This window comes from Chenopodium album, chromosome 2, assembly GCF_948465745.1.
Source record: "Chenopodium album chromosome 2, dcCheAlbu1.1, whole genome shotgun sequence".
NCBI lineage: Eukaryota > Viridiplantae > Streptophyta > Magnoliopsida > Caryophyllales > Amaranthaceae > Chenopodium > Chenopodium album.
Window position 1 is genome coordinate 55,440,654 of NC_137835.1, and position 15,385 is coordinate 55,456,038.

Sequence of the window (15,385 nt, forward strand, 5' to 3'; positions counted from 1 at the left end):
GGAAAAGAACCATTGTTGGCAAATGGTTTCAAGGGATAAGGAAAATAAAGAAGGAAATACTTTTTTATCAATACCCTTAATACTCATTATTGTTTCAAAAGCTCTTAAATGAAAATAAGGGTTATCGGTTGCCTTGAATTTTGGGATGTCGTTGCATTGAACTAATGTCCACCGAGACCCCTTTTGAACTAATGCTTTGAAACTTGTAGTCACTAGATATCTTGCTCAAGCTTTCCTACATAAGATCCATTTGTTGTTGCTTCATTGGGTCATTAATCTGAAGGGTTAAAGCCTAAAACACTCCAGTAATGTCAGTCAATTGATTCCTAAGTTGGTTAACTTCTTCCTGTGTTGCTATTATCTTCTTAAATTTTCCTTTTCGAGCGATTGGTTTATCGAAAAGTTGTACTTGAACGAAAAGGGTGTCTTTGATTAAACGCCCTTCCTTTCTTGAGCACACTCTGTAAATTAAACCATTTATTTTAATGACTTGACTGAAATTGACTTTGACTTTATGAGTTTATAACACTAGTAGAAAAATTGAAAAAGGCACCCCCATATTGCCACCGATTCAGTCCAAACCGGTGGCAAAAATTGGTAAAAAAAAGCCAAGAGCAAATCGTGGCAACTAATTGGCATCGGTTCACTTCAAACCGGTGGCAAAACAGTAAAGGGCACCGGTTTGAACCGGTGCCAATGTGAACCGGTGCTAAATTAAAAAAAACCTGTCTTTCCTCCTTCTTCCTTCCTCTCCTTTCTTTTTTCTCTTTCCTTTTTCATTTCGTTCAGCTCACCCTTCACTGTTGCATTCGACCCAGCATAAGCCCTCACAACCCTTCTCTCCGTTTCCATCCACCACAAGCTCCACCTTCAACGACGCTTCAAAAACCCTCACCGCCCTTCTCTTTCTCCCGTCAACCACCTTAATTCAAGTCCTGAGGTGTCCACTTATTTTTCGACACCTGAGGTTTCCTCCACCACCGAGCCACGCCTGTCAATGTGTTGAAGCCGCGCTACCGCCCTGAGGTTCCTCCACCACCGAGCCGCGCCACCGCCCTGAGGCTCCTCCACCACCGAGCTGCGCCCTGCCCTGAGGCTCCTCCACCACCGAGCTGCGCACTGCCCTGAGGCTCCTCCTCCATCTGCTGCCCTCCTTCTCTCCTTTCATTCAAGGTTTTCCTTTTAATTTTTTTTTCACATTATTTTCCAATTATATACTTATATATATTAATTTCTTTTGCATTTTGAACCATTGTTAGCAAATTAAAATTGAGGTTTGAATATAATTTTTCTCAATTTTAGGTTTGAATATAATTGGGAAATTGTGAAAATATTAGAGATTAGTAACCTTGTTACTCAATTAGTTGGATTTTATTATGTTTTAATGGTTAATTTAATTTGTTTTGGTTGATAATTTTGAATTAATTATAGAATATATATTAACCTTGGTACTTAAATAAATGAAATTGGGTATGTTACTTTTAATGGTTAATTTGAAGTTGTTTTGATGGATTATTTTGAATAAGTTAGAGATTAGAAACTTTGTTATTAAATTAGTTGAATTTTGGAATGTTTAAATGGTTAATATTAAGTTTTTTTAATGGGTATATTTGAATAAATTAGAGATTAGTAACCTTGTTACTAAAGTAGATGAATTTTGGAATGGGTGAGTGGTTACTTTTAAGTTGTTTTGATGGGTAATTTTGAAAAAAATTAGAGATTAGTAACCTTGTTAGTTTAACAATTTTGAATAAATTAGATGAATTAAAGTAGTGAATACATAGTTTAGCAATTGTTAGTTCGATGAATGATGTGTTTTAGCTTATAAATATATTAGTGAATTGACATGTTATGAGAAAAAAATAGTACATACATAATATTTAACCTAGTGTTCGTTTATTTTTTTTTTAATAGATTTGTGAATTGAAGCACGAGTTTAGCTTGAGGACTAAATATTGAGCTCAAGTGGATAGTTGCTATATTGGTATGACTTATAAACTTTACTATGCTATATTTCTTTCTATTTATCCATTTAATAAAAGTTTATTCATGAAATTGCTACTTGTGTGTTGTTTAATTGCAAATAAAATACAACAATATATAGAATCCTTGCATCATCATATGCGTAAATACCCGTTCAAGGCTTTCTCATTAGGAGAAAGTCTTGAATAGTTCCCAGCTGGGACTGTTCTTGAATGTGTACTCTCACTTAGGTGGCAATTGTATGTTTTCTTTTCGATATTAAGGAACATCTTGGCTTACCATTTCCTCACTATGTTCTCTGGGTACATATGTAGGTAATTAATTATCTACATCGTGTACTTGGAGAACTAGGGGAAAATGCTGCCGGATTTTCCTTAAAATTGGAAAGTTGACATACATTCACTAGTGAGAGTAGATTCAAGGATGGGTTAGGTTTGAGTGTAAGGACCCTTTGGAAACATGCATTTTTTCACTATATGAATGGTATATTCACGTTTTGTACTTGAATTTGATTTACATACAATATGTAGCAATTACACATTATTCATTATATGTTGCTATATATGTTTAGAGATAATTTACTAAATGGAGTAGGATCGTGGTTGGATGTATGGTAAACGAGATACATTGGAATTTTGGAATGGGGTTCAAGATTTTTGCAAGAGGGCTTTAGCTTATCAACGCAAACAAGGTGGCAAAGGCCCTTGTGTTGATTGTAATAATGTGAATGTGGTCGATAGAGTTGAAATCATTAGATATCATGTATTATGTCGTGGGTTTAGGCATTTATACCATGTGTGGATTTGGCACGGAGAAAGTGGAGAGTACAGTAGGGATCTTGATTTGAAAAATGTGTGTGTTAGAAGCAATGAGATTCATGTGGTCGAGGAATACGAGAATGATGACTATATTGTTGATAATGGTGAGGATAGAGCCGATGATGATCAGGCGGATGAGGTCGGGGATGAACAAGTGGATGAGATGTTGCATGGTGTTGAAGGTAGAGTGTTTGAGTTATTATCGGAGGCTTCCAAAAAGCCTTTGTATCCTGGGTGCAAAAAATACTCCAAACTATCGGCCGTGCTAACACTTTTCAACATCAAGTCGAAGCATGGGTGAACGGACATTAGTTTTACTTCTTTGTTGACCGCATTAAGTGATATGTTTCCTGATGGGAATGAAATTCCTAAGTCTTACTATTACGCAAAGAAGCTCATGTGTCCCTTTGGTTTGGAGTATAAGAAGATATATGCATGTCCTAATGACTGTATTTTGTATCAAAATGAGTATGAACAATTACATGAGTGTCCATGATGCAAGCGGTCACGCTACAAGCGTATGAGTTGCAATCCTGGTACGGAGGGACCTCTTGCTAAGGTGTTGTGGTATCTTCCTATTATTCCAAGGTTTAAGTGTCTGTTCTCAATACCAAAAGACATTAACAACTTGAGGTGGCATGTAGAGGGAAGAAAAAAAACAGACAGAATGCTGAAGCATCTAGCTGACTCTCCACAGTGAAAGAACATTGATTTGAAGTTTGAGAAATTTAGTGGTGAAGTCAGAAATTTAAGGCTTGGGTTGTGCACGGACGGGATGAATCCATTTTGCGTTCTTAGTACCCAACACAGCACATGGCCGGTACTTTTAGTGATTTATAATTTGCCTCCTTGGATGTGCATTAAACATAAGTATGTAATGCTTTAATTGCTAATAACAGGGCCTAGGCAACCTGGAAACAACATAGATGTTTACATTGCGTCGCTTATTGACGACTTGAGAAAGATGTGGGACGAAGGGGTTTCCGTTTTCGATGCTCATCAGAACGAGATGTTCACATTGCGTGCAGCCCTTATGTGGACCATGAATGAATTCCCTGCATATGGACACTTGTGTGGGTACAAGGTCAAAGGTAAAAAAGCATGCCCCATATGTATTGATGACACATCAAGCATATACATTACTCATTCTCACAAAGATATCTACGTACGAACTCGAAGGTTTCTTAGGCGTGACCACCCGTACCGTAGGCAGAAAAAAGGCTTTTGATGGAACAGTTGAAGAGGATACTGCGCTTAGACCATTGACTGGTGCTTAGATTTGTGCTCGGGTGAAAGGGATACGAACGGTGTTTGGAAAATCAGAAGAAACTGTGGTCTCAGCTACTCTGTTTAAGAAAGAAATAATCTTTTGGAAGCTTCCGTACTGGAGAAAACATGATGTTAGGCATTGTCTTAATGTGATGCATATAGAGAAGAATGTGTGTGATGCTCTTTTGGGAACGCTTATGAATATCCAAGGAAAAACAAAGGACGGAAAGGGTGCACGGTTGGATTTGAAAGAGATGGGGATTCGTCCAGAATTGTGGCCTCAAGAAAAGGTTAGAAAGGGAAAGGAACCGAGAAAAGAAGATGAAAATGTTTAGAAAAATGGGAAGGATAAGATCAAGGGAAAGGGAAAGGCTAAAGATGCGTCAAAGAAGAATGTTGAGGGTAAAGGGAAGGATAAAAAGAATTATTTACCCCCGGCTTGCTATACATTGTCAAGGGTAGAGAAACGTATGTTTTGTGCATGTCTGTACGGCATTAAGGTTCCATCAGGGTATTCATCTAACATGAAAAGATTTGTAACCTTAAATAGAGAAATGAAGCTGACAAGTATGAAATCTCATGATTGTCACATTATGGTGCAAGTATTCTTACCGATTGCAATCCGAGGTATTCTACCGAAACACATGAGGGAAGCGATTACAGACCTTTGTTTGTTTTTCAATACAACATATAACAAAGTGCTTGATCCTTGTACACTAGATGCTTTGCAAGCAGATATGGTTGTGACTTTGTGAAAATTTGAGATGTATTTCCCACCCTCATTTTTTGACATAATGTTTCATCTGGTTCTTCATTTTGTGCGTGAGATTAAGTTGTGCGGTCAAGTGTTCTTGAGGTGGTACTACCCTTTCGAAAGAAACATGGGTACATTACAAGATAAAGTACGAAACCGGGCTCACCCTGAAGGAAGTATGACGCAAGGGACCGTGGGTGAGAAGATAGGTAACTTTGTGGCGGACTACATAGCCCTTGCTCAACCTATTGGTCTTCCTACTTCTCGACATGAAGGTAGGCTTGATGGTCATGGAATAATTGGGTCGAAACAAATGTCACCAGACCGAGATCAGTTCTTACAAGCACACTTTTATCTGTTGCACCATGTTTCAGATGTGCACCCATATTTAGACGAGCACATGACTAGTTTGCGTGACAAATTTCCATAGGAAGGTGAAAAGGCACTTCTGCAGTTGCATAATAAGAGGTTTGTTAATTGGTTTCGTGATCGAGTAATGAGTCGATTGGATGATACTAATGTGACCGATACAGTACAGTGGCTTGCGTACGATCATAGGGATGATGTTCGTTCATTTTAGGGATATGACATCAATGGGTACACTTTTTGGACCGAGGGTCGTGATTTGAAATCTTCCTCCATCCAAAACAGTGGTGTAACACTTGTGGCATCGTCAAGGGAGTTTTCAAGTGCTAAGGAAAAATCACCTGTCGATGTAGAAATGTCATACAATGGTCGAATTTAAGAAATATGGGAGCTTGATTATTGTGACTTTACGGTTGTTCTTTTCAAGTGTAAGTGGGTTGATAATATCAGGCGTAACGTCAAATATGAGGACTTTACTCTTGTAGATCTTAGCCACTTGAATGATAGTGCGGAACCATTTATCCTTGCATCTCAAGCTAAGCAAGTGTTCTACGTAACTAACCCAGTCGACTCAAAATGGTCTATAGTGCTAGCTGGCAAAAGAAGAATCCTACGCAATGAAGATGTTGAGGATAAGAAAGAATATGATGCGTTTGATGATTCAACACCTTTCACTATTCCTAGACCTGTTGTATGACATAGAAAACGAAGCAGGTTATATGCGATCAGACCACAACAAAGGAATTTCAGATTGAGGTAGTTTGATTAAAAGTTAGTAATAGTTTCATTGAAAATATAGTTGAGTTATCATGTATATAGGATCATAAGTAGGCAAAAATGACCATAAATGACATATAATGGGCTTGTATTTTACCCAAATCCTTTGTTTTGTATATAAACTAACATGTTTGTAGTTTGAAATTGCCTAAGTGTACTCTTTATCATGCATATACAAGGTTATAGGACCATAAGTAGGTGAAAATGGCTTAAATAGCTTCTACTTAACCTAATTCCTTTGTTTTGTGTCTGAACTAACATTTAATCATTCTATGAACTCATATTCATTATATTTAACATGTTTGTATTTTTAAATTGCCTAAGTGTACTCATTATCATGCATATACAAGGTTATATGACCATAAGTAGGTGAAAATGGCTTTAATAGCTTCTACTTAACCCAATTCCTTTGTTTTGTATATGAACTAACATTTATTCATTTTAACAACCAATATTCATTATATTTAACATGTTTGTAGTTTGAAATTGCCTAAGTTTACTCATTTGCACTCATACTTTACTATACACTAATATTGTTTTATGATTGCTTGGACAGGTGCTTATATCTCATGGCGGACGATCATGACCCTCATTGTGTAGAGGACATTGACGATGATGAGTATGAGGACAAGTACGAATATGAGGACGAGGACGAGGATGAGCCTTATGATGTGAAAAAGTAGGATGAGTTGGGTGAGCCAGAGGATCAGGCTCAAGATGAGTTTGATCGCAGGCTTGAAGAATTTTAAATTTCAGCTGAACATGCACTGCCTATTGAAAATACAGCATGTTAGATTGTTGGTGAGAACCCGACTCCTGAAACTCAAGGCAAAGGAAAAGATCAAAATAACACAGGTGGTTGAGGGGGGGTAAAGGCACCGGCTCAAAGAAAGGGAAGGGGTCCGGCGAGAATTTTGAAGAAACCGGACGATCCCATGGTCATGGAGTATGACAACAACGGCCAACCCGGACCCAAATGGCGTCGACAATATGCTAATCGGGTTGGCATATGTGCGCGGAAAATCCCCATTACACTTGAAATGCGACAAGTACCTCCAGGTTTGATTCAAACATTTTGGGATGATACAAGGGTAAGTGTGTTTTTGGCACATTTAGACAATTTATGAAACCTTAACCTTATGGTTGTTAGTAAATAGAAACTAATAATCGGTTTTAATTTTTGCTTGCAGAGGCTATTTTCTATTGCTAATGATCCCGAGAAGAGAAGGGTGATTGAATCTTTATTAGCGGAAAGATTCAGAGGCTTTAAGACCAACTTGACTAATGGATGGATTTACAAGAAGAAGCAGAAATCAAATAAGAAGAAAGCTGATGAGGATGACCTTCTCCCGTGGAAATAACGGTCGACTGTGTCCAAAAGAAGACTGGGAAGAGTTCGTTAGAATGAATACTCAAAAGAAAGCCATTGTAAGTTTGTGTAAATCTGATCTCAATTGAATAATAGATTGAATCTTTTTGTAGCAATGATACTAACATTTGTTTTTATGTAGGAACTTCGAGAGCAAAATAAAAATAATGCAGAGATGAAGGAGTACGTCCATCGTAGGGGGCCTAAGACATTTGCTGAAAAGAGACCTGAGTGGGTCGATAAGGGTTTATACCCTAAATCGCTTCTAGTGGCATCGAAGGAACCCTCTAGTTCCACGATCACTACTTTGGTGAGTCGTGCTGGTGATTTCTTTTGTTCTCTCCATACGTTTGATAAGGAAACCGGAAATGGGTCATCAAGGGTCCGGAAACCAAAAAAATGGCTGATAAGCTTGTAAGTTACCTATGAATTGTTGAATTTTAAGTCACTTTTGCATCAAAATCACTATACAAACCATTAACTGTCTTACTAACATCCTTTTTCCTTTTGCTACAATGACCCTTTCACCATGGCTTTGGGAAGGCCATACCATCCAAGACGAGTAGTACGTTCATGAGGGTCGTTGCTTGGATGGCAAAAGGTGATGGGTCCAGAATACACGAAATCGGGTAGATCTCCCGCTAGTGTTAACTCACTAGGAGAGTTGGATGCCAAGGTGGCATCAATTAAGGAACCAGTACGCAACGAGTTAGTAGGTGAATTCAATGCTTGGGCGAAGCAGATGAACTTACCGACTTTGTTGTTCCTCGCGAGTACACCAGTCGACTCATGTTCTCAACCAAAAGGACAAGGAGAAGGTGATAGACATGGAGAAGGTGATATACGTGGTGAAGATGTGCCACCTGAGGTAAATTCAATTAGGTTATTAAAAGTTTTAAAATACTAAGTTAATTAACATCTGAGGTGGCATGATTAATGTACTGTTGCAGGTTCCTACTCCTACACATGCAGACTCGAGGGAGCTAAGTTTCGTGGCGTATGGTAGTGCCCAAGCGACGACCAGTGCCACAGCGGGGCCACATCATTACTCGGTTGGGATCGATTCAGTGGTTTAGGGGTTCAAAGACATACCACTACCCGTACCGATAGAGGAGGTTGAGATAACAAAGCTTTGGCAAGCTATAGGTAGCTTCATTGATTGGCCACGTGCGTGGGTTAGGTTGATTAAGGAGGTAAATTATTTATTTCTCAATTTTTTTAGTGTTAAATAACCGTTAGGCACTTTCTAACTACACTTCTGAAAATAAAACATCCGAAATAGCACGACTCCCCGGCCCCCATCTCTGATGACAAAGCAGTGGCGGCCTCGGCTTGTGCTCCCTACGCTGCTCCGGCCTCCAGAGCGGCTGCCCGGGCAGCTCAGGCCTCGGGAGCCGCTGCCGGGGCTGCTTCGGCATCAGAATCACCTGAGTGCCAGGGATGCAGCAGCCTCGGCAGCGGCTGCCGAGGCTAATGTAGCCTCGGCAGGCGGCTACCTGGGCTGCTGCAGCCTGGCAAGGGAATAAACGCGTCGTCAATTGTCTATCCCTAGATCAAATACAATTTATACAACCTAAACAAACCTAATACGAGTATAAGGCAAGCATAGGGGTCGAACCACAGAGAACGGTAAACACCACCAAATGTTATCGACAATTAAGCTAGTCCGGAAGAGGGGATAAATAAACTAAAGTCTAAAAAAATGCTAAAACAAGAAATAAAACATTAAGGCACCAAGGGAAATGGGTAGGTGAAGTTGACGCTTGACCATACAACAACAAAGTAGCATATCAATGGTAAACTAAACATACATGAATATCGAAGTAAAGGGTCCAATCTAGCCGCCTTCCGGGGTCAATTGGCTTCTCCTAACATAGCCTCTATGTTTCCACATTAGAACCATATACTAGGAGGTACTATTAAATAACAATCGATAGTAATGAATCTCAACTAAGTCAACTTCCGTTACTTGTTAGTAAAGACTCATCTTTGATCAACTAACATTGTGCACTTGCAAGAAAGACCAAATAATATCAAGCATGCAAAGACTTTAATCACCATTAACATAACTCCAACATTAAAAGCATGAACAATTAGCAACTACACCATCCCCACACCCTTGGCTAGATGACTACTCACAAATCATGTTGAAAACAATATCAATCGTCAAATCAATAAGCATCAACATGATTAATAAGCAAAGAAGAAAAATAAAAGCAAATAAACAAAATCAAGAACAAAGGTAAATAAAGAGAGTAAGAAATTGCTCATTAATTGAAGATGAAGGTCTACAAAGGATTGAACAAGCTCCTTCTTCAAAATCCAAGTTCATTAATGAAGAAAACCTCACTTTCTCTCTCTACCAATAAAGACTAACCCTAACCTAACCTAAAACTAAAACTAATTAGAGAGAGGAATAGATAGTTATTCAATTCTTTTAATTACCCCAAAAATTGGGTATTTATACTAAGCTAGCCAAAGTAAGAAAAATAAAAGAAGGAAAAATAAAATAAAGAAAGAAAAGGAAAATAAAAAGAAAAATAAAAGAGAAAAGAAAACAAAAGAGAAAAGAAATAAGAAAAGGAAAAGGAAAAGAAATAAAAATAAAAGAAAAAGAAAAATAATAAAAAAAACCAAAATCCCCAAAAAAACCATCAGATACCCCCGATTCCCCTCTTCTTCCCCGAAATTGGCTGCTTCAAGTTGAACTCCATTGAAGCTCATCTTATCACCACCATTCATCAACCATCATCATCAAATCGAGGCCGTTCAATCCTCATTAAAAGCCATGTGCATAGCTCGTGAAATGGTTCGATCGAACCGGGGTTGGTGCGGCCGAACTACGGGGTTGGTTCGGTCGAACCATGGGTATGTTCGACCACTCTTCTTCGAATAACAAAACCCACAAAGTCTCTGACTCGAAGTTCGATCGAACCACAAACGGTATGCTCGAACGTGATTGATTTTCAATTTGTTCTGATTTGCCTAATTGAGGGGCCGAATTGCTTGTGCGAAATGGTTGCTTAATTTTTGCTGGTTTAGGTGCGGCTGATTGCGGGTGTAAAGCAGGCTGTTGTGAGGTGAATTGCGAGCTGCTGTAATTGGTTGAGGGAGGTTGATTGCGGTGGCTGGGTTGCGTTGGTGTTGGTGGTGTTGGGGATTGCGTGGCTGCTGTTGCGGGGCAATGGTGCTGGTGTGTGTGGTGTTTGCGGGGTTGCAGGGGATGTGCGGTGCTAGGTGGCCGGTGCAGTGGGCGCGTGAATTGGTGGGTGATTGTGGTTGCTGTGGCGGTCAGGTGGTTGTTGGCTGGTGGTTGGAAGTTGGACTGGTGGTGAGTGGTATGAGGGGTTGCAGCGGGTGAGTAAATTGGTGCTGGTGTGTGCGGTGTTTGCGGGGTTGCAGGCTGGTGATAGGTGGCTGCTGTGGTGTGTGGTTGAGGATAATGGGGGTGGGGTGAAGGTTAAGGGGCAGCAGCAGGGGTTGGCTCAAGTTTGCGCCTCGAACCTTGAACTTCGAACTTGATTTGAACATGGAAATCGAGCATCAACCCGAACACACCAACAAACACGAGCAAGATTGAGGAGAGAATTGGGACAAAGAATAAAATAAAATAAAATGAAAATAAACAAAGGACGAAATAAAACAAAACCACGACAAATAAAATAAAATAAATAAAATAGAAATAAATAAAATAAAATAGAAAATAAGAGACATAAAACTAAACTAATAAAAATAAAACAAAAACTATACAAGCAAATAAAGTAAAATAAAATACGAAAATAAACTAAAACTAATAAAATAAAGACACTAAACCAAAACACTCCAAAATTACCAAAATAAACTAGAAACTTTATTAAAGAGAAAACAAGAGAATAAAAGGAAAATAAGGGAAAATAAACACGGAAAGGACTCTAAAACTACTCCTTAGGAGTGACATAAATGTCACTCATCACAGCCTCAGCGGGCGGATGCCGGGGCTGCTGTGGCCTCGGCGCGGGCTACATGTTCTGGCAGTGGGGGCAACACTCTCGGGTGTTCCGGCCTCGGCGGAAGTTGCGTATTTTTTTTTTAAATAATATTTGGAGCCATATTTTTTTTTCTCAACTCACTCGACGGAATGGCTTTTCGCATGCCTATTTTGTTCATTTTTCAACTTATGAACTTATTCTTTCTCAAACCGTATCGTAATTACATAATTATAAGTGAATGTCACTTGAAATGACATAAAAGAAGCTAATTTTAAGTTTTTGGATCCATTTCATCAAATTAAAGCATTTTTTTTCCAAAACGGCTTCTCACTTGCCTATTTTCTTCATTTCTCAACTTATGAACTTATTCTTTCTCAAACCATCTCATAATTACATATTTATAAGTTATTGTGAGTTGAAATTACATAAAAGAAGAAAATTTCTATGTTTTTGGGTCCATTTCATCAAAATAAAGCCGTTTTGAGCCGAAATGGCTTCTCACTTGCCTATTTTCTTCATTTCTCAACTTATAAACTTATTCATTCTCAAAAAATCTCATAATTACATATTTATAAGTGATTCTGAGTTGAAATTACATAAAAGAAGAAAATTTCTATGTTTTTGGGTCCATTTCATCAAAATAAAGCCATTTTGAGCCGAAATGGCTTCTCAGTTGCCTATTTTCTTCATTTCGTAACTTATAAACTTATTCATTCTCAAACAATCTCATAATTACATATTTAAAAGTGATTGTGATGATTGACATTTATGCCACTCTTTTATCCTTTTTCTCTAAGGATTCTCCCCTCATTTGCACTTGTTTGGCCCTTTTTCTAAGCATTTTTACTTAGTTTTGCTTCCTCTTTTCTTTCTCTTTTATCTTCCCTTTTCTTAGTCTTCTCGCTTTGTTCTTATTGTGATTTTCATGCTTATTCTTTGTAGGAACCATCGGGATTTTAAAGAGGAGGAAGCTAAGCTCAAGGGAAGCTGGAGGAAGTATGATTCAGAAGAGGTTCGGTCGAACCTCCTGAAGGTGTGGCCGAACCAAGGTGTGGCCGAACCTGCTTAGTGGTTCGGCCGAACGTCGAGGCAGGGACAAGATGAAATTTGGCAGTTTTGCAGGAGTGGCCGAACCATAGGAGTTCGACCAGACCAGGATCAGGGAGGTTCGACCGAACCTACCCATGGTTCTACCGAACCTACCCTGTAGTCCGGCCGAACCTACCCTGTAGTCCGGCCGAACCTTCCCATTGTTCGGTCGGACCTCTCCTTTTATCAGCTGGATCTGTACGGACTATATAAGTCCCATCTTAGAACGTTTTGAGAGATTAGATTAACTTAGTTTTAATTTTTCTACATTTTAGCTTAATCTAGAGACAAAAACACTATTAGTCTTCATTGGTAGAGAGACAAAGTGTGGTTTTCTTCATTGATGAACTTGGATTTTGAAGAAGGAGTTTGTTCAATCCTTTGTGGACCTTCATCTTCAATTAATGAGCAATCTCTTACTCTTTCTCTTTACCTTTGTTTTTGATTTTGCTTATTTGCTTTGATTTTTCTTCTTTGCTTATTAATCATGTTGATGCTTATTGATTTGATGATTGATATTGTTTTCAATATGATTTGTGAGTAGTCACCTAGCCAAGGGTGTGGGGATGGTGTAGTTGCTAATTGTTCATGCTTATAATGTTGGGGTTATGTTAATGGTGATTAAAGCCTTTGCATTCTTGATATTCTTTGGTCTTCTTGCAAGTGCACATTGTTAGTTGATCAAAGATGAGTCTTTGCTAACAAGTAATGGAACTTGACTTAGTTGAGATTCATTACTATCGATAATTCTTTGTTTGCACCTTCTAATATATGGTTCTGATGTGGAAACATAGAGGCTATGTTAGGAGAAGCCAATTAACCCCGGAAGACGGTTAGATTGGACCCCTTTACTTCGGTATTCATGCATGTTTAGTTTACCATTGATATGCTACTTTGTTATTGCATGATTAAGCGTCAACTTCACCTACCCATTTCCCTTGGTGCCTAGCTATATTAATTTTAATCCATTTCTTTCTTAGTTTAACCTTTTAGTTATTCACACTTCTTGTTCCGAGATAGCTTTGACCCTAGGTAATGAATGTAGTGCTTAAGCATTTCTCCCTGTGGTTCGACCCCTCTATTTACCCTATACACGTATTAGGTCAGTAGAGCGTTATAAATTCATTTGATTTAGGTGTAGTCGCTCAACGACACGATTATTGCCTTGTCAAATTGGCGTCGTTGCCGGGGAGACGGCTTCCATTGCTATTTCATTGCTTGTTTGAGACTACCTCATCTTTAAATGTTAGTGTTTGCTACTTTTGTTACTTGTCAGTGCTTACGTTCTTCTTAGCTTTGTTGTATGAACAGAGGACGAACCCGCTCAAGATCTTTGATTCCCATCGATCAAGAGCTAGAGAGGTCTTTGTCCCTACTTCGAAGAGAAGCAAGAGCAAGGAGTAGAAATTCCCACACTCCAACGAGAGGAGCAAGAGAATTAGAAGATACTCCACCCTCTTGAGGTGCCCCCTAATTCTCTCACAACATGGGACCAAGTGACTACGGCTTTCTTGAGGATGTTAACCATAGGAAGACCGCCGAGGCTCGGTCTTTGATTCAAGGTTTTCGCCAAAAGAGTGGTGAGTCTCTAAGTGCGGCATGGGAACGATACAAAGAGCTTCAACGTCAATGCCCACACCATGGGATACCCAAGTATCAACTCATTCACACTTTCTATGGAGGTCTCACACCTCAAGGAAGAACAAGCCTAGACGCCGCAGCCGGTGGTCCAATCGTGAACAAAGGAGAGAATGAAGTGGAGTGTATTATAGAGGAGGCCGTAAAAAACTATGATGATTGGTACGAAGGAGAAAGGGATGCTACTTCTAGCAAGGGTGTTTATGCATTGGAGCAAGCCAACGCAATCAACAACCTTTCTACCCAAATCTCCAAAATGACCAAGAAAATGGATGAATTAATGAAAGAAAGGTCCAACCCTCATGGAAATACCTCCCCTTCAACCAAGGGAGGCAATGGTATGGATACTTCCTCCCCCTCTTCTTACAATACAATGCCCCAAGGATGCATGTTTTGTTCTAATTGTGAAACCTATAATCATGATAACTCTCATTGTGTATATGCTTGTGAAGTTCAACCCCCTTCCCATTGGTAATATGGAAAATGTCAATGCTATGAATTTCGCTCCTAGAATGGGAAATATGGAAACTTGAGGCCAAACTCCAATCAAATGGGGAATTGGAATCAAGGTGGAAATCGTGGTTGGAATCAAGGTGGAAACCGTGGGGGAGGCCCTTCCAATTTCAATGGAAAAGGCTACTCTAACCAAAGGGGGTATGGTAATCAAAACCAACAACCTAATTCCCGATACCATGACCATCAAAATAAAAATTTTGGTGACCAAGGTACCATGGGAAATAATCAACAAAGCAATGTTCCTAACCAAGGCACCGGAGGCAATAGGGGCCAATTTGTTTCTAACTATGCCCAAACTAATAGGCCTCCGGGTTTCCATCAACCCCAACTTCCTCCACCTCAACAACCTCTTCAACTTGAAGCCCCTCCAATCGATCCCGTGATGGCTAAATTAGATGCTCTTTTGAAAATGCGTGAGGAGGATCAAAAGAAACATGAAGAGGCCCAAAAACTAACCAATGCTCATATTAAAATGCTTGAGACCCAAATTTCTCAACTTGCATCTAATTCATCCCCTTCTTCTTCTTCTTCTTCTTCTCACATCCCAAGTCAAGGAGTCAACCCTAAACCTTTTTATGTCGTGACAACTAGGAGTGGGAAGGTAGTAGGGAGTGACCCTTTAATTGAAGAAGAACCCCAAGAAGAGGTGGAGTTAGAGAATGAGGGCGAAAAACCCAATGAGCCATTGAGTGTTGAAAAGGAAAAACATGTTGAGGTGCCCAGGGGAAAAGAACCCACTGCACCCCCTTGCCCCTAAATTGCAACCTAGAGAGAAGAAGCTACCCTTTCCACAACGATTTGTAAGAGCTAAACTTGATGCCGAATTTGGAAAGTTTTT

At 39.4% G+C, this 15,385-nt stretch overlaps 1 non-coding gene across 1 annotated transcript; it reads right to left on the bottom strand.

Moving 5' to 3' along the window:
• Positions 1-13,934: 13,934 nt before the first annotated feature.
• Positions 13,935-14,040, bottom strand: LOC145608029 (small nucleolar RNA R71). The gene has a single exon (XR_014105702.1). It is a non-coding gene; the product is annotated as a small nucleolar RNA R71 (small nucleolar RNA).
• Between the last annotated feature and the right edge of the window lie 1,345 nt (positions 14,041-15,385).